Here is a 19316-nt window from a genome sequence, read left to right as displayed (position 1 = left end):
GTAGGGGAATCTGTAAGATATGTGAAAAACTCAAAATCAACTTTTTTTCCTGGACAGCAACTCTGCACACTGCCTCATTTATAGTTTATATATTATTGATCTCCCATCCACTTGTCCAGAACATAATATTCAAATGTATGCTGATGACACAGTCATTTATTCATGCTTGACATCAAACTCCCAAACAGTTACCATGTTTGTTTTTTCCATTAGAGGAAACAATTCCCTTCTTCTGAAATTATTGAAAAAAGGACAGAAGGTATAACATGTTAAATGTTTAGGTGGGATTGTTAATAGCAGCCTAACCTAAATCCAAATTACCAAAACATTAAAGCATAACTTGCTCACATTATTCATACTTTTTTTACAACCTGGTCTCAGACAAATAATACATTCATGCAACCATGTCATAGTCTGAATAAGCAAGCACTGAAAATCATGAATAAAAAACATCTCATCACTTTTGCAATATAGATAAAAAGCATAATCTTTTAACATTTGAAAATCTTCTTTTATGGCCAATTTTGCTTTATTATATGAAGGTTTTTCACAATCTTGCAACAGTTTAAACAACATGTAAAGCTGGCTTAAGGTTAACAAGAGCTTCCATTAGAGGGGACTGTTATGTTAAGTTGGGGTCTACAATATTTGGGCAAAACTGCTTTTTAAAGAAAGAAGCCAAGATGTGGAATTATTTACCACGGTGTATCATAGAGTGCAGTTCTTTTAAAACATTTTTACTACCAATTTAGTCTGAAAAGATGGTTGAAGGAAATTCAGGTCTGTAGCCACTGAGATAAGAGACATTTAATGTGGCCAGCACTGGTTCACGAGTGTCTGGTTGGGAATTTCTTGTAATAATGTTTTGTAATGCTGTTGGGATTACTGATGGTGTTCTCCCTCGTAGGAATTTAGTATTGTTCTTCTGTTTGCTTCAGGGTGTTCGTTTAATTTTTTAAAGTGTACTTTTTACAAAGTGTAAAGGTCATGGTTTACTACAACTGGTCTTTACGTGTGCATCACTTTTGGCCTCTGTCCAGGGACTACAGATGCTAATTGGCTTTTAGCTACAGTATATCTGGTACGATATATACATTGTCCCTGCTATATGATCAATAAACACAAATACAAAGAATAAAATTGGTGAGGAAATAATGATTTATTAATGTATTGGACTAAAAGAAGAAGACAATAAAGAATAATGAAATCAGCCTAATAAATGTCTATCAATGTCAGAATCAGAGTGGGGTTTATTACCAAGTAAGTTTTCAATTCACATTCAAGGAATTTGCCTTGGTTTTTGGTTGATGCAATAAAAATAGAATAATAGAATACAAAGTACTACAACGGTCAAGAACATAAATATAGAATAGTGTCTTTGTCAGTGGGAGCCTTGTTAATGAGGCTGACTGCAGAGGGGAAGAAACAGTTTTTATGGTGTAAGGTTTTGGTCCTGATGGACCTCAGCCTCCTGCCAGAGGAGAGGGGTTCAAACAGTTTGTGTCCGGGGTAAGAGGGATCGGCTACAATCTTTCTTTTGCAGCCAATCACCTTCACAGCACAGCTGACGATACGCTGCAGTCTGCCCTTGGACTAAGCAGTGGCAGCAGTATACCAGATGGTGAAAATGGATGGTGATGGAGCAGGTGAGGATGGACTCAATGATGGCAGTATAGAAAGTAAACTCCCCACAGGTTCCTAAAACCCAAAATTCCTTAATTACCAATTACTCTCAGAGGTAGCCACAGTGCTGACGGATGGTGCAATTAACACAAATCTCTCACTCATCTTTCAATCTCTCATCACTCTCTGTGTTGCCGTTCTCAACCTCTGTTCATTTTTCAGGAAACAACAAACTTCGAGCTAGCAAGCTATACACTGAAAAGGTCAAGTTTTGAAGAAAATTTGGATCGTGCAGCAAGGCAGGCCTGCTTGGTCCTTTCAGGGAATTATTGTAAAGGTTTACAAAGAATAGGTTGACTGCTGTGGATGAAGTACACATGGCGAAACACTGTTAAGAGCAAATTATGTTTAACCATGTATCCAGGGGGGTATTGCACAAAAGTAGAATTTATAAATTCAGGATAACCAATAAAGCAAGGCTTGACCTAGTCTAATCTGTGCATCTTGGCTAGGTTCGTTTCACGAAGGCCAAGCCAGGCTGATGAGGTGTGATTAGATCGAACCAGGCTGAAGTAATTCGGATAGATGCGCGTTCACGGCTTTCTTTCACAGATTGCGATGTCAATCACAGATTTTGGATATACTGATGCTAAAATGGAGAATATGCATTGTGTATTCTTTACACAGAGTGTGCAGCAGCTTCATATGGAATTATGACAAGGTGAAATTGTAAAAAAGAAACACTGCTGCTGTAATGAAACAGTGAGAGAAAGCGAGGCAGACGATCACAGACCGACTGAATGCGTAAGTAGCCTAAAAATACACATTTCCTAACCACTGCTCTTAATTAAAACCGCCATACCATTCAAGGAGTTAGGCTAATTATTTGCACAATTGAGCAGTTGTCACTCTTTGCCTTAAAAGTGAGCAGAAGACAGTCTAATGTTACGCAGGAAATTTACCATGAAGATCAATTACAACCACTAATCTACAATGCCAGAATGTGATGCGTACATATCCCTCTCCCTCTCTCTCATATGGGCTAAAATATAAATTACATAAGTAACATATTTACTTCCACTGCTCGCTTTTCAGGCAAAGTGTTCAACAGTTCGTTTGTGGAAATAATTAGCCTAACTCCTTGAATGGTTTCATTTAAAGTACTCATATTATGCTTTTTGGCTTTTTCCCTTTCCTTTATTGTGTTATATATCTATTTTCTGCATTTGAGAGGTTTACAAAGTTAAAAAGCCCAAAGTCCACCCCAAAGGGACTTACCATCTCCAACAGAAAACACTGTTCACAAACTGCTCCAAACAGCTCTATTGTACTCCATCCTTTACTTCCGTGACGAACGCTCGTCACTTTGTAACACACATTATAATGCTTGCCTAGCTGCTAGCATAGCACGCCCTCATACTCTGCAACTGACTAGCTAGCAGTGCTTACCTTGCTACTGCGCATGTGCGACTCCCAACAAAGATGGAACAGAAGTGTGATGCCTCACTCTGTAGCTAAAACGGAGAGCTCAACACACAGGGTGAAAAGAGGAGCTGCAGCAATGTGGAGTAATAACAATATGGTGTTTTTTGAAAATGAAACCACAAACCTATTCTGGTACAACCTCTAAATACAATTATGAACCTGAAAATGAGCATAATAGGAGCACTTTAAGAGCAGTAGTTCGTAAATGTATATTTTTAGATATATCATTCACTTCTGCCACACTTTTTTTTTTTTAAACAGAGGCAGAGTTTCCTTCTTTACATATTATATGGTTTGCTTCCTTTGCTTTAAAGGCCTATTAATGGACATAGAAAAGAAAGACACTGAAGAAATTGGACTCTGAAATCTAGAAACTATAAAGATAATTAAGTGATAGATTGAATGCACACTTTAAACATGACTGTAACAAAGTGTATTCATCAGTTATTTCCCCCCAGCAAAATATAAGGTCAAAAACCATTGAGATGTCCTCTCCCTGTTGTTTCATGAATGTACAGTATGTACATTAGCCTCAACTATATAGTTACTGGTCCAGTGAACTAAGACTATAATTATGGAGGATTGTAGAATTATAAAAACATATAATAATTGTTCAATCCTCCTAAATTATAGACCCAGTTCACTGGAGAGAACACACATTGTGTGCTAAGAATGCCAAATACAGTGCACATGGAAGAGGAACATACATAATCCTTTATTAAAGAATACTAAAATAAATAAATCAACTAAAATAATTAAGGTGTATTTGTCCCTGACCAGTCTGCCATTGTTAGAACCACTAACACGTGAATAGCACTTTATATATTGTCCTTCATCACTTACTTCATTGAAATTAGCCTTTTCTAATTATCTCCGTAATATAGTCACCAAACTTCTAACAAGTAGTTTTCATACAGCAATATAACAGTAACAATGACTGTCACATGAATGATTATAAAAAATTATGTTTTGTGTCAACTTTAAATAATAACAGTGCCTTACTGAACAGCAACATGCACCTGTTGTATTGTAATGCAGGCTAATAAAAATAAGGTAAAACCACTGCTGAGTGAACAGAAAGGCTCCAGGATTAATACATCCTGTCTTTTAGCCTGGTCAGGAGCAGGCTAGCTGCACAGAATAAATCTCCATGGTAACTAGGTGCCTCTGCTTTTGTGCAACCAAGTCAAGGCTAAATTCATCTAGGATAACTGGAATATCCCAGCTTAATCTCTTATCCTGGTTTTGTGCAATAGCCCTCAGCTAGTTTAAATAGCTCACATTACTGTATTGTTTATTTGTTTTGTTTATTTTAAAACATGTTAAAAAATAAAATTCAGCACAAGCAAGAAGAAAATACTCAAACATATCTCTCAAAATTATTGTAAATGATTCAAATAAGGATTCTCATGTTCAAAAAGGAGTAGGAAGAAATTAACCTACCCCCTTTTTCTACTTTTGTACTTGTATAAAAACAATTTAATTCTTCACTTATTTATATATGTATACACACATATACATACGTATATACCTACTTACACATACATTTTTTTTTTTCTTTTACAGCTATCACCTATGGTGTCCATGTTTCATCCATCAATTAAATCAAACCAGGTTTCAAACTAGACATAATATATAAAACTAAGAACAATACAGTCATGTATTGTATACACAATACAATCACCTCAAGTCCTTCTCGTACCCATTCAATATATTCATTTTAAAGGTGCTCTAAGCGATTTACGTTACGTTACTTCTTGTTGACGTTCAAAGTATTGTCAAACAAAACGGAGGCTAGCTCGCCCCTTCCTCCTCCTCCCCCTCCCTTCCGTGCTTCCTGAAACAGTCCTGAACGCACATTATGGAAAACAGGCCCACTACTTCAATCACCGCCATGGAGCCAGGCTCTTGCCTGCCCTGCAGCCAGGAGATGTTGTATTCTCCAAGTTGGATCACGTGGTCTTGAGTAACAGCAGCAAGATCGTTCGTCATCAAGACGCAACAAAGAGCTCTGCTGCGTCAAAATCGCCATCACCTTCAACCTAGGCCAGTTCCGCAGCTGACATCAGCAGTGTCCAGTGAGGTGCCTGTCTCCAACATGGTGGCAGTGCCACCATGTTCTCTTTTGAAGAATGAATATAGGTTCAGTGTTTGTTTTGTAAGTGTTTCCCCAACACTTCCAAACAGTATGTATGGCAGTATGAAGGAATAGTACAAGGTGTATAATGAACATTGATTTAATAGGTATTTGGTTTTATAGAGTACTGCAATTGATTTGGATATTTTGGCCTTAATATAATTTATATGTGGCTTTCAACATAATTCTTCGATTATTACTCCCAAAAATGTTAGTTCTTTCACTTTTTATCATATTCATTTGTCATAATTCTTTTAGTGCGAATTTGGATTTTGGTTTTGCAATTCAACATATTGATTTTGGTTATGCAAGTAACTGATTAACCAAGAAGTGCAGTCCCCCTAATTCCATATTTTTGTAATATTCATTACTATTAAATTGTGGACTATCGTGTTAAATGCCTTCTTAAGATCGAAGAATATCACCACTGCATATTTTTTATGTTCTATTGCTGTTGTTATTTATTCTACAAAATGAAGAAGTGCTTGTGAAGTTGTCGTATTATCCCTGTAACCATTTTGCTGATCACACAGTATATCAGTGGGGAACCGTTGGGGCCATTAGGGCCCTCTAGGTCCTCAGATATTCTATAAAATAATAATGAAAAAGTCATCAGTTGAATTTTGTTTTGTCAATTCATAATGTGACAATAAACATCTGAACAAAACGTTTTTTTAAAGAAATAACCTTTCAAAACTGCCTATTCAGTTTGTATTGGAATGTGAAGGATTAAATGAATTGTCGACCTACCAGAATGTTGCTGCCTCTGCTGTCGCTAGGAAAAAGATGTGATTGGTGGTCCAGCTATACATTTACAGAGGGCCAAGCAATAGTTTTCAATGAGAGAGTAATTTCAAATGAATCATGAGTCAAATTGACCAATCATACCTTCACTCTAAATGGGCTGGCTTTGTTATCGTTAACTTTATGACAAGTTTTGCCCACTGTGGGCACAAGCCAGACATATGTACACGAGCTAGCACCGCCGATAAACTAGGCTAGCTAATGTTACCCAGCCTGCCCGTTCATGACGAAAGCCGGAAATAACGTTATCGCTGCTGAGGAATACCAAAGCTATGAGGAGGACATTGTTGTGAATGTATTATTCACGCCATTTTTAAGATTAACGTTAACTTTTAATGAAAAGGTGGAGTTGGCAAAGAAAAACCTACATCTGAGCTTCATTTGAAAATCTGAAGCTTTAAAGAGGCATTTCGACTTCAGCAATTAACGTTACACACTTTGTTTTCAAGTAATGCAATCATCATTAGTAAGTTAAGAATCTAAAACGTATTTTATTCTGGCCGCCGCTGCCACTGTTTTGTATATGTCAAGGTTTACTAGGGAAAACTTTCATCATGAAAATTATCGTCAATCTGTAAATTTAATGTTTACGTATGTTACTGTAATTCTGCATTATGTATGTTTCCCAAATAAACCATAACATACATATATATTTCAGAGGGCCAAGGTTTAAGAGTCATGGTTCGCTACTGTAGTATATTATGTTTTGTAATAAAGTTGTGGAGCCTTGTAGAGAATATTTTTTCTAGTATTTTCGAGAACTGTGAGAGCAGTGAAACAGGTCTGTAGTTTGACAGTGTATATTTGTCATCATCCCCGTCATTCTTTTAGCTACAGTATGGCAACTGGATGTGGACAGTTGACTTAATTTATTCATGGATGTATTATGTCACCATTTAATATTATATTTGGCCTTTTTTTTTGCGGGGTATAAATGTTTCACTGTGCGGGATCTTGCGCGGTAGCAGCCGAGAGGAGTTTCCATCAGGCAAGTGTTATTTAAATATACTTCTGGTGTAGTTACAAACTTTCTAATGCCTCGTTTTATAAGTAAAGAAACTATTTGTACTACTGTAGAAGTTTGGTATCATTCCGGGCATTATTAGTGGGGTAATTTACGATATACAAACGTGGATCCATTAGCGCCTGCACTAATTTAACCAGCTGATAACGCTAACTCGACCAACGTTATAACAAGGGAAAAAAGCTTATGGGGGGTGGTTTGCCTCGAGGTCAAGGTGCAAAGCAGCCTAGGATGAAATTACTCCGAACCATCACTTTAAGCCCTTTTACGTTGACTGTGACAACGATGGGTTTTTTTCTTATCTTTGTAAGAGTGCTCTTGACCACTCGTTAAATGTTCTCTTACCTAAGAGAAGAGCAAAAATAAGAAAGCATTGGTGAATCCCAGTAATCAATGGGTACTGACAAAAATAAAAACAAATGTGTTTGCATATCGGTTCCTACGTCAGATTATTAAGTTTACGAAACACAAATGATATCAGTACAAAGCAATCCCCAAAAGTACTCCCCAGGTGAGTCGACCATAATATTTTTCATGAGCGGGTCTCTTTTTTTCGAGGGGCAAGGAAGGAGTGTACAGATTTTTAGACCTTTTCCACGGAAAATATCTGCCTGCTGCAGCCCACAAACAAATGCTATGAGAGCAGTGAGACTGGACCAAAACAGTAAAGTTGCGGCCATACAGATAAATCTCTGGAAGTTCATCACTATTGGCAACCCCTTTCACATCATCACATTAAATCTGTTTTCCTTCCTTGTGAGGTATTTAGATGTTAGCTATGTAACATACTGCAATGTCATTTTTTTTTTAGGGGGGGGGGGTTTACTTGTTAGAGTTTGTTAAGTTTATTTTATTTTCCCGTATGAAATATTTTGATATTGTCTGATAAAATGTTGGTCCCCATGAAGACAAGCTGAGGCCTATGCTACAAAGCAAGATTTGGTGTTACCGAGGTAACTTCAGGTTCAACCCAGGGTTTTGTGTATCACGACGGTGGGTCACTTGTTAATTGCTGAACACCTAACCAAGCAGGTTAGGTGTTCAGTGGTGGTTCAGCATGTTTGAGATTAGAGATCAACCGGTATAAAAGCTCCGTCTACTGACTAATCAATACTTGATTGATAATGACGCCCATCCATCCATCCATCCATCTTCATCCGCTTATCCGGGTCGGGTCGCGGGGGTAGCAGCTCCAGCAGGGGACCCCAAACTTCCCTTTTCCCGGGCCACATTAACCAGCTCCGACTGGGGGATCCCGAGGCGTTCCCAGGCCAGGTTAGAGATATAATCCCTCCACCTAGTCCTGGGTCTCCCCGAGGCCTCCTCCCAGCTGGACGTGCCTGGAACACCTCCCTAGGGAGGCGCTCAGGGGGCATCCTTACCAGATGCCCGAACCACCTCAACTGGCTCCTTTCGACGCAGCTGAGCAGCGGCTCTACTCCGAGCTCCTCACGGATAACTGAGCTTCTCACCCTATCTCTAAGGGAGATGCCAGCTACCCTCCTGAGGAAACCCATTTCGGCCGCTTGTACCCTGGATCTTGTTCTTTCGGTCATGACGATGATAATGACGTCACCATTCTTAAAAGATCCACTGGAACTCGGTGCGCGGGTAGTGAGAGGTGCGCTCAAAAAAGTTAAAACATTTAGAGACCGACAAAACCCGATGATGTTCCCTGATGGGTATTTTTTTTTAAATATATAGATTTTCAGCGGAGGGAATTACGTGTCTTTGTCAGCTTCTTGAGCCGTATGTTGCCAATGCGCGCATCGGTTTGAATTATGTTTTTATAGTTATTTTTTCTTTGCTCCTACGATCGCTTACCACTGCCAGGGTTGCAACTGAAAGAAGAGGCTAAACAAAAGCTTATGGAATGCACAAGGGTAAATAAGGTCAGATCTTGTGCCTGACTGATGGGAAAGTGATATTGATAAGTCTTGTAATTTACGCATTTACAGCAACAGCAATTTTGTCAGCTTTCCTTCCTGTATTTAGCAGCAGTTACTGTTTTGCTTTTTGCCTGTATTACGTGTCTGTGTTCTTCATATTTCTGTAGGATTATGGTTTGCTCTTGTGTAAAATATGCTGCTCTGGTAGACTTGTCCATGTTTGCGATTGGTCATATGGTGCAAACACCGCCTCTTTTATGTGAACGTGCGTCGCTAGATTGGGAAAAAAGCTAGATTTGGAAACCCTGGGTTGATTGAACAAGTTGATAACCACCATCGTGTCACAACTTATGCGGGACCGCGGTTGTTAGGTTTAGTAAAGCCGGGTAACGGAAATAAATCCAGGGCATGTTGAGCTTGCTTCGTAGTACAGGCCTCTGGCAACCTGATCTCACAGAATTCCATGAAATGAACACGGCCCCTTAACTCAAAATCTGTGGCAGTTTCACAGAATCGCAAAACATTCCGTGATGGGCCCACAGAAGAATTCCGTGAAATAAACAGAGATAGCCGAAAATTCCGTGATGGGCCCACGGAAGAATTCCGTTAAATAAACACGGCCCCATAAGTTAAGGAAAAGGTCATTGGTGGGCTTATGGTTCCATGACACACGAGAAGAACGGGATGGTTGGGTTTAGGAAGAGAAGAAAGCAACTTTAGGAAACGTGACATGCGGGACACAAACCCCGGTCTCCTGGGTGAAAGTCCTGTGTTTGACCCATTCACCACCCCAACCAATCTCCTTACGTTGAATTTCGGCCTTACATACTACTCGCTACCATAGTCGCTCTTAATGCTACGTCATGTTCTCATTGACTTTACATTGGCATTGGTGGCCACACGGAATTTTCACACATTCTGTGCCACCACCACATAATGCGCTGTTAACAGTTTGTGATCATTTCACGGAATTCTGTGAGACCAGGCTGCCTCTGGTCGTCTAAGCGTCAGCTAATGGGGATTGTTTTTTTTAACAAAAACATCCCAGAAATTGCTATCACTGCCACCACACTCCATTTAAATAACAGTAATTTTATTATCGTAAAACACACTTCATTTAACATCAACAAAACAAAATAAAACTATCAAAGGCCGTCTTGGTTCGTCTTTCCACTGTTCCAACTGAAACCTGTTCCACTGTTTTGGTTGAAATAAAAAGATAATTTAACAATTTACATGTGAATACATGCTGGATCTATACACGCTGAAAGTATTGTTTACAAAAATGTCTGGTGGGTTTAGCAATTTTTTTTTCATTTTGTATACATTTGTTTCCGTTTCTGTATTTGTTTATTTTTTATTTCTGTTTGTTTATGTATGTATGCACCATTCACCAAGGCAAATTCAGGTGGACCAGTTATTCTTATTTTAGTGAGCAAGCTGCTCCTCCATGTTTTGCTTTAGCAATCTCTCCCTCGCTGCAACCAACAACCACTAAGCTTTATACAAATTATTTTGCAATGACATCACCAATATGCAAATTAGAGTATGGCGTTATCTGCACCTAAGTGCGCTAGAATCCCAGGGAAAACCATGCAACACTGTTGATTTCTTCCAAGAAGCCAACTTAAAAAACTATTTTGGTTCATTAAATTCCTGCTGCAGCCTGGTAAGGGCAGGCTAGCCAGCTGCTGTCCACTCGGCTGTTAACCAATGGGCAGAGATGGAGTCAGTGTGTGCAGCAGAACGCTCTTAAAAAAACAACAACATTGAAACTTTAGAATTCTAATTTGGACGTTGTTTTCATGGCAACAGTCGAAGCTTTGAAGCCTTTAGGTCATCCCTATTTAAGAGCTGAACAACCATAAAGCGAGAACAAAGAAACTCAGAAATTGTTTAAAGTTTAGCCAAACATGCCCGGATTGATCTTAATCTCAATCATGGGGATTGGCACGGAACAATTTTTGAACATTGCATTACTGAGTTTTTAGTCAACCCTTTTCATTGATTGCAAAAGGGATTGCACTGGTGATCAGACACCATTCTGCCTTACAGCAGCCAATTCATATTGCTTAATAAGACTAGAGGTTAGGAGTGTAGTACACTCAGTTCAGAGGGATTAAATAATCAAGGAAAGGTTCTAGTTATGGAGGAAACACAATGAGCTGTCAGATTCTAGAGAGGAGGGCTGCTTAATAAAGACTTACAGTGCTGGCTTGCACTATATAAAAGGACAAACATACTTACTACCATCAGCAATGTCACTGGGTGTAATTAAGTCAGTGTGTGGACGCGTTCGGAAAAAAACTGAACAGGAGAGAATGACCTAACAGAGGATGACTTTGCTGGACCGGGACCAAAGCTGAGTCATTGGATCAGTATGAAATATTGAAATTGGAGGTGTGGCTACTGTGAGCAGTTACATGAGGTGCACAGGCCCTTACTGTGGTTTGAACCACACCTGCTCTCACAGCTCAGCTGTATGGCCAGTAAAGAGCACCTGCTGGTCAATGATTGCCATTGTAAATTCTAGGGCTGTTACTTTATGTGTATTTGTCCCAAACAGTTTCAGTACAGGACGTTCATTATGCAACACTGGTTCAGTACGCCTTGTGACTCGAACATCGTCATAACAGTCTACGTCAACTACTCGCACATGCGAAACAGAAATTCTGAAACATGAGTTTACACGGCAAGTTTTGACAGTGCACCAGTTGTTGTTTATCAGCTGTAGCATGCTAGTCGACTTAGCCCAATGGACAAAGATTTGTTTCAAACTGTATGCCGACATTGTTCATCTGAAGTCGGGTATGTATGTGGAAACACTTTTAAGAATTTATTTTACGACGCCATCCCCCGAATGTGTCAAAGACTAATTTCTGTCCCAGAAAAACTGTATTTTGTAGTAACCTATAAGTGCCACGAAATGGTAATGGTAATATTTGAAGTACTGTATAGGAAGTGCAAGTCACAGAATTTTTCAACATATGTTCAAATGTCGCACAATAAAAGCCTTGTTAGGAAATGAAGGGATTTTGTCCAATGAAATGCCAAAGGGCTTTTAATTTGAAAATGTTAGAGAAAGTGTTGAGCTTGTATTAACAGTATAATGCAGTAACAAATGTTTAACATGGCTTATGGGAGCATATCAGAAAAGGAGGATGCTTCATACTAAAATACAGAGTGAATCAGAAATGCAGGCCTATGTCTTACATAAGCCTGCTGCAAATCAACCTATCCCTCTGCTGTATATTTAAATAGCTAATCAGAAAAGCTGGATGGAAACAAGATATAAATATAACTTCCACAATATCGCTAAAAACGGTTTACACTTGCTTGGTGTTTTGTTTTTCCTTTTCTCAATAAAGAGTTAATAGCACAAATAGGGGGGGAAATGTGATAGCAACGTGTATATAAAATAAATAATGATGTAGCGTATAATACATGCAATATCAGCAATTTAGCACAATTGCTACATTGGCTACATTACACATCAATTCCAAATTTAGTTTAAACATACTGAAAGCAGTAGAGGACTGTCTGTAAATGATCTGCACCAAAAATACTTTCCCCAGAGCTGTTAAACGCACTGCTGCTCCTGTAGGGGAGACTCTCGGCTATAAATCCTGAGACCTGCTATTGGCACCTCTCTGTCCTCATCTTGCTTCAGAAAGCAACACATATGGGTCTCATATGAGCTGGAACTAAATAACTTGCCCAATAGCAGTACAGTCTTGACAGCCAAGTTCCTTTTTCATGATTTTTCCTGACATTGAACCTTGTGCTCATGTAGACAGTTCATTTACCCAGTTGATGGAAACGCACCTGATTCACTTTCTATTTGTTGCAACATTTCGGACATTGGCTTAAAATCTGAGTAACCAACCCGTGAGAAACAAAAAGCTTTGGCCTCTGGACAGTCACTCATCTTTTAGTCAAATGACTCAACCCTTTGCCTGCATTCTACATCAAAGCTAGATGTGTGCATCATGCAGAAGCACTAAAGCTAACTATTTCATAATTTTGCATTATTTTAAACATTTTCTTTCAGATAGTACAACAGACTGCAGATTTGAAGTTTGATAAATCTAAAATTTGTAATAAATGTATTCACTGCAATAAAGAAAGGTTATAAAATATGTAAAATGTTTGGGATATTTTTTGTTTCGTCATTCAGGCCTACTGGAATGAGATAGAAACATTAGGGAGTCACTGGCTGGTCAGTAAAGGCTATAAACCAATCCTATATGTTTAATCCATTATTATAAATTGTCAATAACATAATCAAGTGGAAGAATTGGCCTCTATTTCTGTGTATCTTACAGTGTTAAGCAGTTGAATACCTATAATTATTTCTACGCTGTCCAGATTCACATATTAAGAGACATATTTCCTCAACCAAAACACATTTTAAAAGAGTTGTATTTTCTGAACTGTTATCAAACCACAGCAGAACCTTGTCTCCAGTGCCTCAGGGTTAGATATATGCATACTGAGCTGCTTATCAACCGTCTGTTAATAAGAGATATCAGCCAATCAATGCTGTCCACATCACAGAGGTTCATCCTTAACCACACCTTGTATGTATAGTCATTTGATTTAATACTGACCATGTTTACACTCATTACTAACTTGGCAATTCTATTGTAAATAATAAACTCATGTTTACAGATGCAGAATTGTTCTGGCATCATTATCAGATTGAGTGTGTGTGTGTCTGTGTGTATCTGTGTGTGTCTGTGTGTGTCTTTTGTTGCAGTGCAGGGATCGTCAAGGGTTAAAAGGCTAAACGGCATGGATCATTGTTCACGGTGAAAGGCTCCTTTGACGAACCCCACAGGGACGAGTCCACGTACACACACTGACAAAAGGCAGCAGCACTCTCGGTCCTATTAACAACCACACAGACTGGGGCGGAGTGCGCGTGTGTGTGCGTAAATGCAAATAAAAGCAGCCCACCGGTAGGCCGATTGCATTTAAATGGATGCCACTTGCCATTAATTTTACAGCAGGTGCCATGATCACACACTCGTCGTCACACAAAAAACACAGTTAACGCTGTCCAGATGCAGTGACAAAATGTCCTCCACAGCTTGCAGATGATAGCTCAACAGGAAAGGCTGCACATTTTCCTGATATGCTTGTAATGATCACAGCAAGGCCCTCCAAATATGCACACAAACACTGATGCTGCCGTTTACAATCCACAATAGATCAAAAGAGGTGCCTTCTTTTTTTTTTTTTGCCCATCTCGGTTGCTGCAGTGGTACACGCCGAAATCATTTGACCAGGACATGCAACATGACAGTGCAGGGGAGGAGGAGAAACGGCAGAAGGAACAATGAGTGGAAACCGAGAGAGAGGGAGCCATGTTCCGCCTTATCCACTCCCACTCAAAGATCGCATGAAACACCCCGACAACACTCTTCTCCCTTTCACACACACTCAAAGTCATCCCAAACCTTTCTAGGAACATCAATTACCCACCATCTCCCATCTGTTTTGGCTCATTTCATCTAAAAAGGACCTAGGGGTGGGTGATGCTAATAACATTTTCTATCATGGTATATACTGTATGAAATTTTGTATCACTTTATTAATATACTGTATATATTGTGATACAGTAAAGGCTCTGGAAAAGCTATTGAGACTTGGGTTAATGGATAAATAAACGACAGCAGTGCAACATCTACAATGGCCTCATGCACCCAGAGTTTTTTTAAAGGGCCAAATACCACGTTTTATTTATTTATTTATATACACACACACACACACTAGAGTAAAATCTCTAACAGTACACATTTATAATCGTGTCATGGTATGTATTATCATATCATCCTACCCTAAAACAATTCTATAACATGTGGTTAGTCAGGACAACACACCTCAGCAATTCCTATGCACTACATTTGGAAGGTGAGATGGCTTTCATCAGCAAAGGGACAGTAATAAAGATACTTTTTTTAAATTAAGAAATCCTTAAGTCTTAGAGGGAAGTTTGTTAGCAGAATGATTATTATTTGTAAATCAGTGCTGCTCATTTTAAAGAGACAAATAAAAATGACTAATAAAAAACAGGTGAATGTTAAATGAGAAGACGAGTGAAAGTGAGGGATGTAGGGTGTGTGTTTGTGTGTGTGTGTGTGTGTGTGTGCGTGTGCGTGCGTGTGCGTGTGTGTAGGGATGAAGGCGCATTATTTTGGCAACGGGTGTAGCGTGGGCACCGTGTTGTTATCCAGCGACTCTGCAGGCAGGACACGCCTTCTCTGGGCTCGGTGGTTCTGCTGCAGCACCCTTCACGGCATTACATCACCCAGTTAGAGAGCACCCCACAAATGCCTGCATACACACTGTGTGCGCACACACACACATGCACAGCGACGCCTGCACCATACAGACATCTGCATACACACGACACCAATGTCTGCATACACACCTTGCCAGTGCCAGAATAAACGTCACACACACACATTGCCAGCATACACACAACATGATAACGATACACACCACATTGACTGTATGCACATATACTGCAGACACAAACATTACACATGCATGCCAACAATCAAAGCATAATGTTAAAACACACACACACACACACACACACACACACACACACACACACACACACACACACACCTTGTCTCCTCCCTCACCACCACTAGTAGTTTATATAACATCACACTCCCTTTCTCATTGTGGTGTTGACTTTTGTTTGCTTTATTCCTTATTTGTTTTTCATATGTTTTAATCATCTTGGCTTTTTCACAATACTCTAATTGCTCCATCAGTAGAAATGAAAACGGTATAAGATGCCAGTACATTTTCAGGCCTAAATAAATCTGAAATAATTGCAATAAAAAGGGTAACTATTTCCCCTTCAATTTCATTTACATTTGAACTCCATAGCCTATATCTAAAAGAATGTCTATAAAGATGGCACAGGAGATATTTTCGATATGGTGTATAGAGAATATTTCTGGCCCAGCCATGTCACATACTTTGCACCTTAAAAAAAATAAAATAAAAAAAGGCTGTCGCAACGCAAAAATCAAAGAAAAGCGCATTCTCTAAAACCCTGCGTAATGTTTGACTCTCCCCGCCCAGAGGGATTAGTGTTACCTTGAGAGCCCTTGGCTTTTTGCGCCTGACTTGTCAACGCAGTTAATCGGCTGCCAACCAGAACACACAAAAAAAGCAGGACAGCCAAATTACCCAAAACAGCCCCCATCCTACCCCTGCCCGAATAACCCCCACGCAGACTTAAAAATAGGGGGAAAGAAAACGAGAAGGAAAATTATAACGAGAGGGTTTTTTATATTTTTGCAGAAAATATGCACCTTCCATGTAGACGATAATACAGTCATAGCATATTTACATTACACGTTTTTTGCATTTAAAATAGCAGCTAATCATTTAATTAAAAAAATAATTCTCAGCAATGCAGCAAAAAAGGTTTTTTTTGTTGTTGTTTTCTTTAAAAAGGAGGATAAAAAAACAACAACCTCACAATCGTTTTGGACCACTGGAAGCATATGCCAAGCTGTTTTCGGTGCTTTGAGGTTGGAAATGATTGTCTTAAACAGTTTAGGAGCAGGTGATGAAGCACCTTTGGGCCCTTTGCAGGGAAAAGAGACGCATTCTCGGGCGGGTCACGCCCATTATGAAGCCCGTTTTTGGAAAAAGCCTGATTAGGAATTCCCCCTGTATAAATGCACAAGAATGATCTAATCCTATTAACTCTTAAAATCCGACACATCGAAATGTGTGCTGCAGAGATGAATAAAAAACTGAATTGTCATTATCTTGCCCTTTGTGAATTCGCGCCAATTTATCATGTTAAAACTGGAGCTGCTGATCATGTTGTAGACACGTGTGGGAGTTATTACAGTGAAAGGCGTTAGATATATATATATATAGATATAGACACTAGAGTGAGGCCTGCTTACTGCTTATTTCATGGCGGATTTCTATGGCGCACTGCATAAGGCCTCGTATTTTCCTGCAATGAAAATGGGGAAAAAATCTGCTGTATAAATGGGACATCCTGCTTTCGTTGCAGTGTAAATGACAGCCACAACAAGCAGCGATCATCTAAATTAAAATGCCTGTCTGTAAATGGATTTGAGCCTTATCTGCAAAGCAGGCCCAGACTGGCTTTTCAAAAATGTGGACTGATGAAGGGGGGGTTGTCAGCTCTATGTGCACCATAAATGCAGTTTATAGGGAGCAGAGCGGTCGCCATTTGGTACTCAAACTATCCAAATCATCAGAATCATCCCTTCGCTCAAAATTGATTCATCCGATCATTCTAACGTCACCTTTAAAAAAAATAATAAAAACAAATAAAAAAAATAGGCTACTACGGATTGGTTGCATTTATTTCGATATTTCGAGCGAATTTTAATATGAAACGATAATGTTTAGATGATTTTATTTTATTTGAACGGCGTTTCAGAAAAGCAGAAAACCGTGACATCCGTTTGATTTATCTGATAAATGGGTGGAAAAACAGCAGCTGGATTTGGGAATCCAGACACACGATGAGGAAGAAGGAGAATGGAGGAATGTGATGATGGCTATTACATAGCGAGGAAGTGTGCAGCCTGCTGCTGCGTGCTGTCCATCTCCGTTAACACAGAAGGTCATTTATCGAACTGCCGTGTCATACGGCTCGAATTACATCAAAAATATGCATCTATATTTAAAGAGTGTGTTTGCAGGGTGGAGAGGGATGGGGGCGCATGCGTTTGACATTTTAACATGAAGCTCCAGACGAGAACAATGCGTGGACACTGGACACCTGCATGGCGTTCGTGCCATTTATTATTCATCACCCTTAAAACTAAAAACAAGGTGAAGGAAATCTTCAGTATGCTTTTAAGTCTTTTTTTTAGGGTTGATGCTCTTCATATTTCATACACACGCGTGGTTTAAACGCTTGCATGGTCGTATTTGCAAGATAATAAAAAGAAATTGATCATTCATATAGTAAACATCGCCTCAGGGGAGTGGAGAGGACGTATGTAATTCTATACCCGTCTGCCACGGTGCCTCTGTTCCACAAGGGGATTTAAAAGGCCAACATGGCAGAAATTCCCATTTTGAATCCCTCAAACGCCGCTGTTCCTTCAAGGAGACTCACAACTGCTCCGGCTCGACATATTCACCGTTCCGGTGCGCACACACTAGAAAAAGTCCTGGAAAAGTGGCAAGTTCCGCGATACCTGTGCGTCAGGAGTGGAAACTCCAGCCTTTTCTTCCTCATATTTCCCCCCGGCACCTGCTCCTGTTTCACTACGTAAAATGCATAAGGTTGTTTCTACAAGCAACGTGAACAGGTTGGAGTAAAAAAAGACGACGCTACTGACCTTAGTTAAACACAACCAAGAGTATCCATCTGCTAATATCCAGCTGTAAACTCCACACAGCCGTAGCTTTTAAAATCCAGGATGGTGCTAAAAAGCAGTCAAGTGTTTACGCTGCTGGCGGGGCTGTACGCAGCGGCGGGCGGTGAGCACCAGGCGGTACCGGCCGGGCTGGCTTTAGCGTTCCTCACAGGTGCGTCCACCACGGTGCATCATACTCACAAAAGCCGCTGTTAGCTCGGTGCGACTTGGAGCGGCTGCAGGGAAGAGGCGCAAGCACGCGCCACTCGGGTCCGCCCTCTACTCAGCACACTCTATTTAAAGGCGTACGGCTCGTAAGCGGGGCCGACACGCACACACACACGCACGCACGCACGCACACCCACACACACACACACACACACACACACACACACACACACACACAGGGTGACGCTTCAGTGCACTTTTTTGTACTTTTTGCACTAGGCTATCCCTTGCTGCTGCAACATTGTGAATTTCCCCGCTGTGGGATTAATAAAGGATTTTGAATAGGCTATTTGAATCTAGGCTCTTAATAAATACAATGAGTTCAAATGATTGGGGACGAAAGACAGTGTATCACTGTGGCTCTCTTGTACAGATAATATCAGAGATTTGCCAGTCAACACATGATTCACTATTTGTGAAGTTTCTAAATGTGGCACTAGCAGCTGTGGTCAAAGCTACAGCTGACCGATGTAGGCCTATTGTTTGTTGTTGTTGTATGTTGCTACATGCCTTATATCATTTTCCGGTTAGTACAGTAGTAAAATGTATTAACTTCATTTAGGCTATACTAACCTCCAGCATTGGAAAACAAGGTGTATTGGTAGAAGCAATATTTGAAGCCCTCTCGAAGAGGGTCGTCAGGATGTTAATTATAGTCAGCTATAACAATAATAATAATAATAATAATAATAATAATAAACCTCATCATCATCATTAAAAGTTGTGGTGAACAAATA

The 19316-nt window shown here is 39.8% G+C and overlaps 1 protein-coding gene across 1 annotated transcript in view; it reads right to left on the bottom strand.

Annotated features, from left to right (window-relative positions):
* nrxn3a (neurexin 3a) overlaps positions 1-18536 on the bottom strand; it is a 240667-nt gene extending 222131 nt beyond the window's left edge. The window contains exon 1 of the mRNA XM_078277724.1: positions 18334-18536. The gene's annotated coding sequence lies outside the window, so the exon portion shown is untranslated. The remainder of the gene's footprint in view (positions 1-18333) is intronic.
* Positions 18537-19316: the final 780 nt, after the last annotated feature.

The sequence above is a fragment of the Sander vitreus genome, chromosome 20, assembly GCF_031162955.1.
Source record: "Sander vitreus isolate 19-12246 chromosome 20, sanVit1, whole genome shotgun sequence".
Taxonomy (NCBI): Eukaryota; Metazoa; Chordata; class Actinopteri; order Perciformes; family Percidae; genus Sander; species Sander vitreus.
This window is presented reverse-complemented; position numbering and strand designations above follow the sequence as displayed.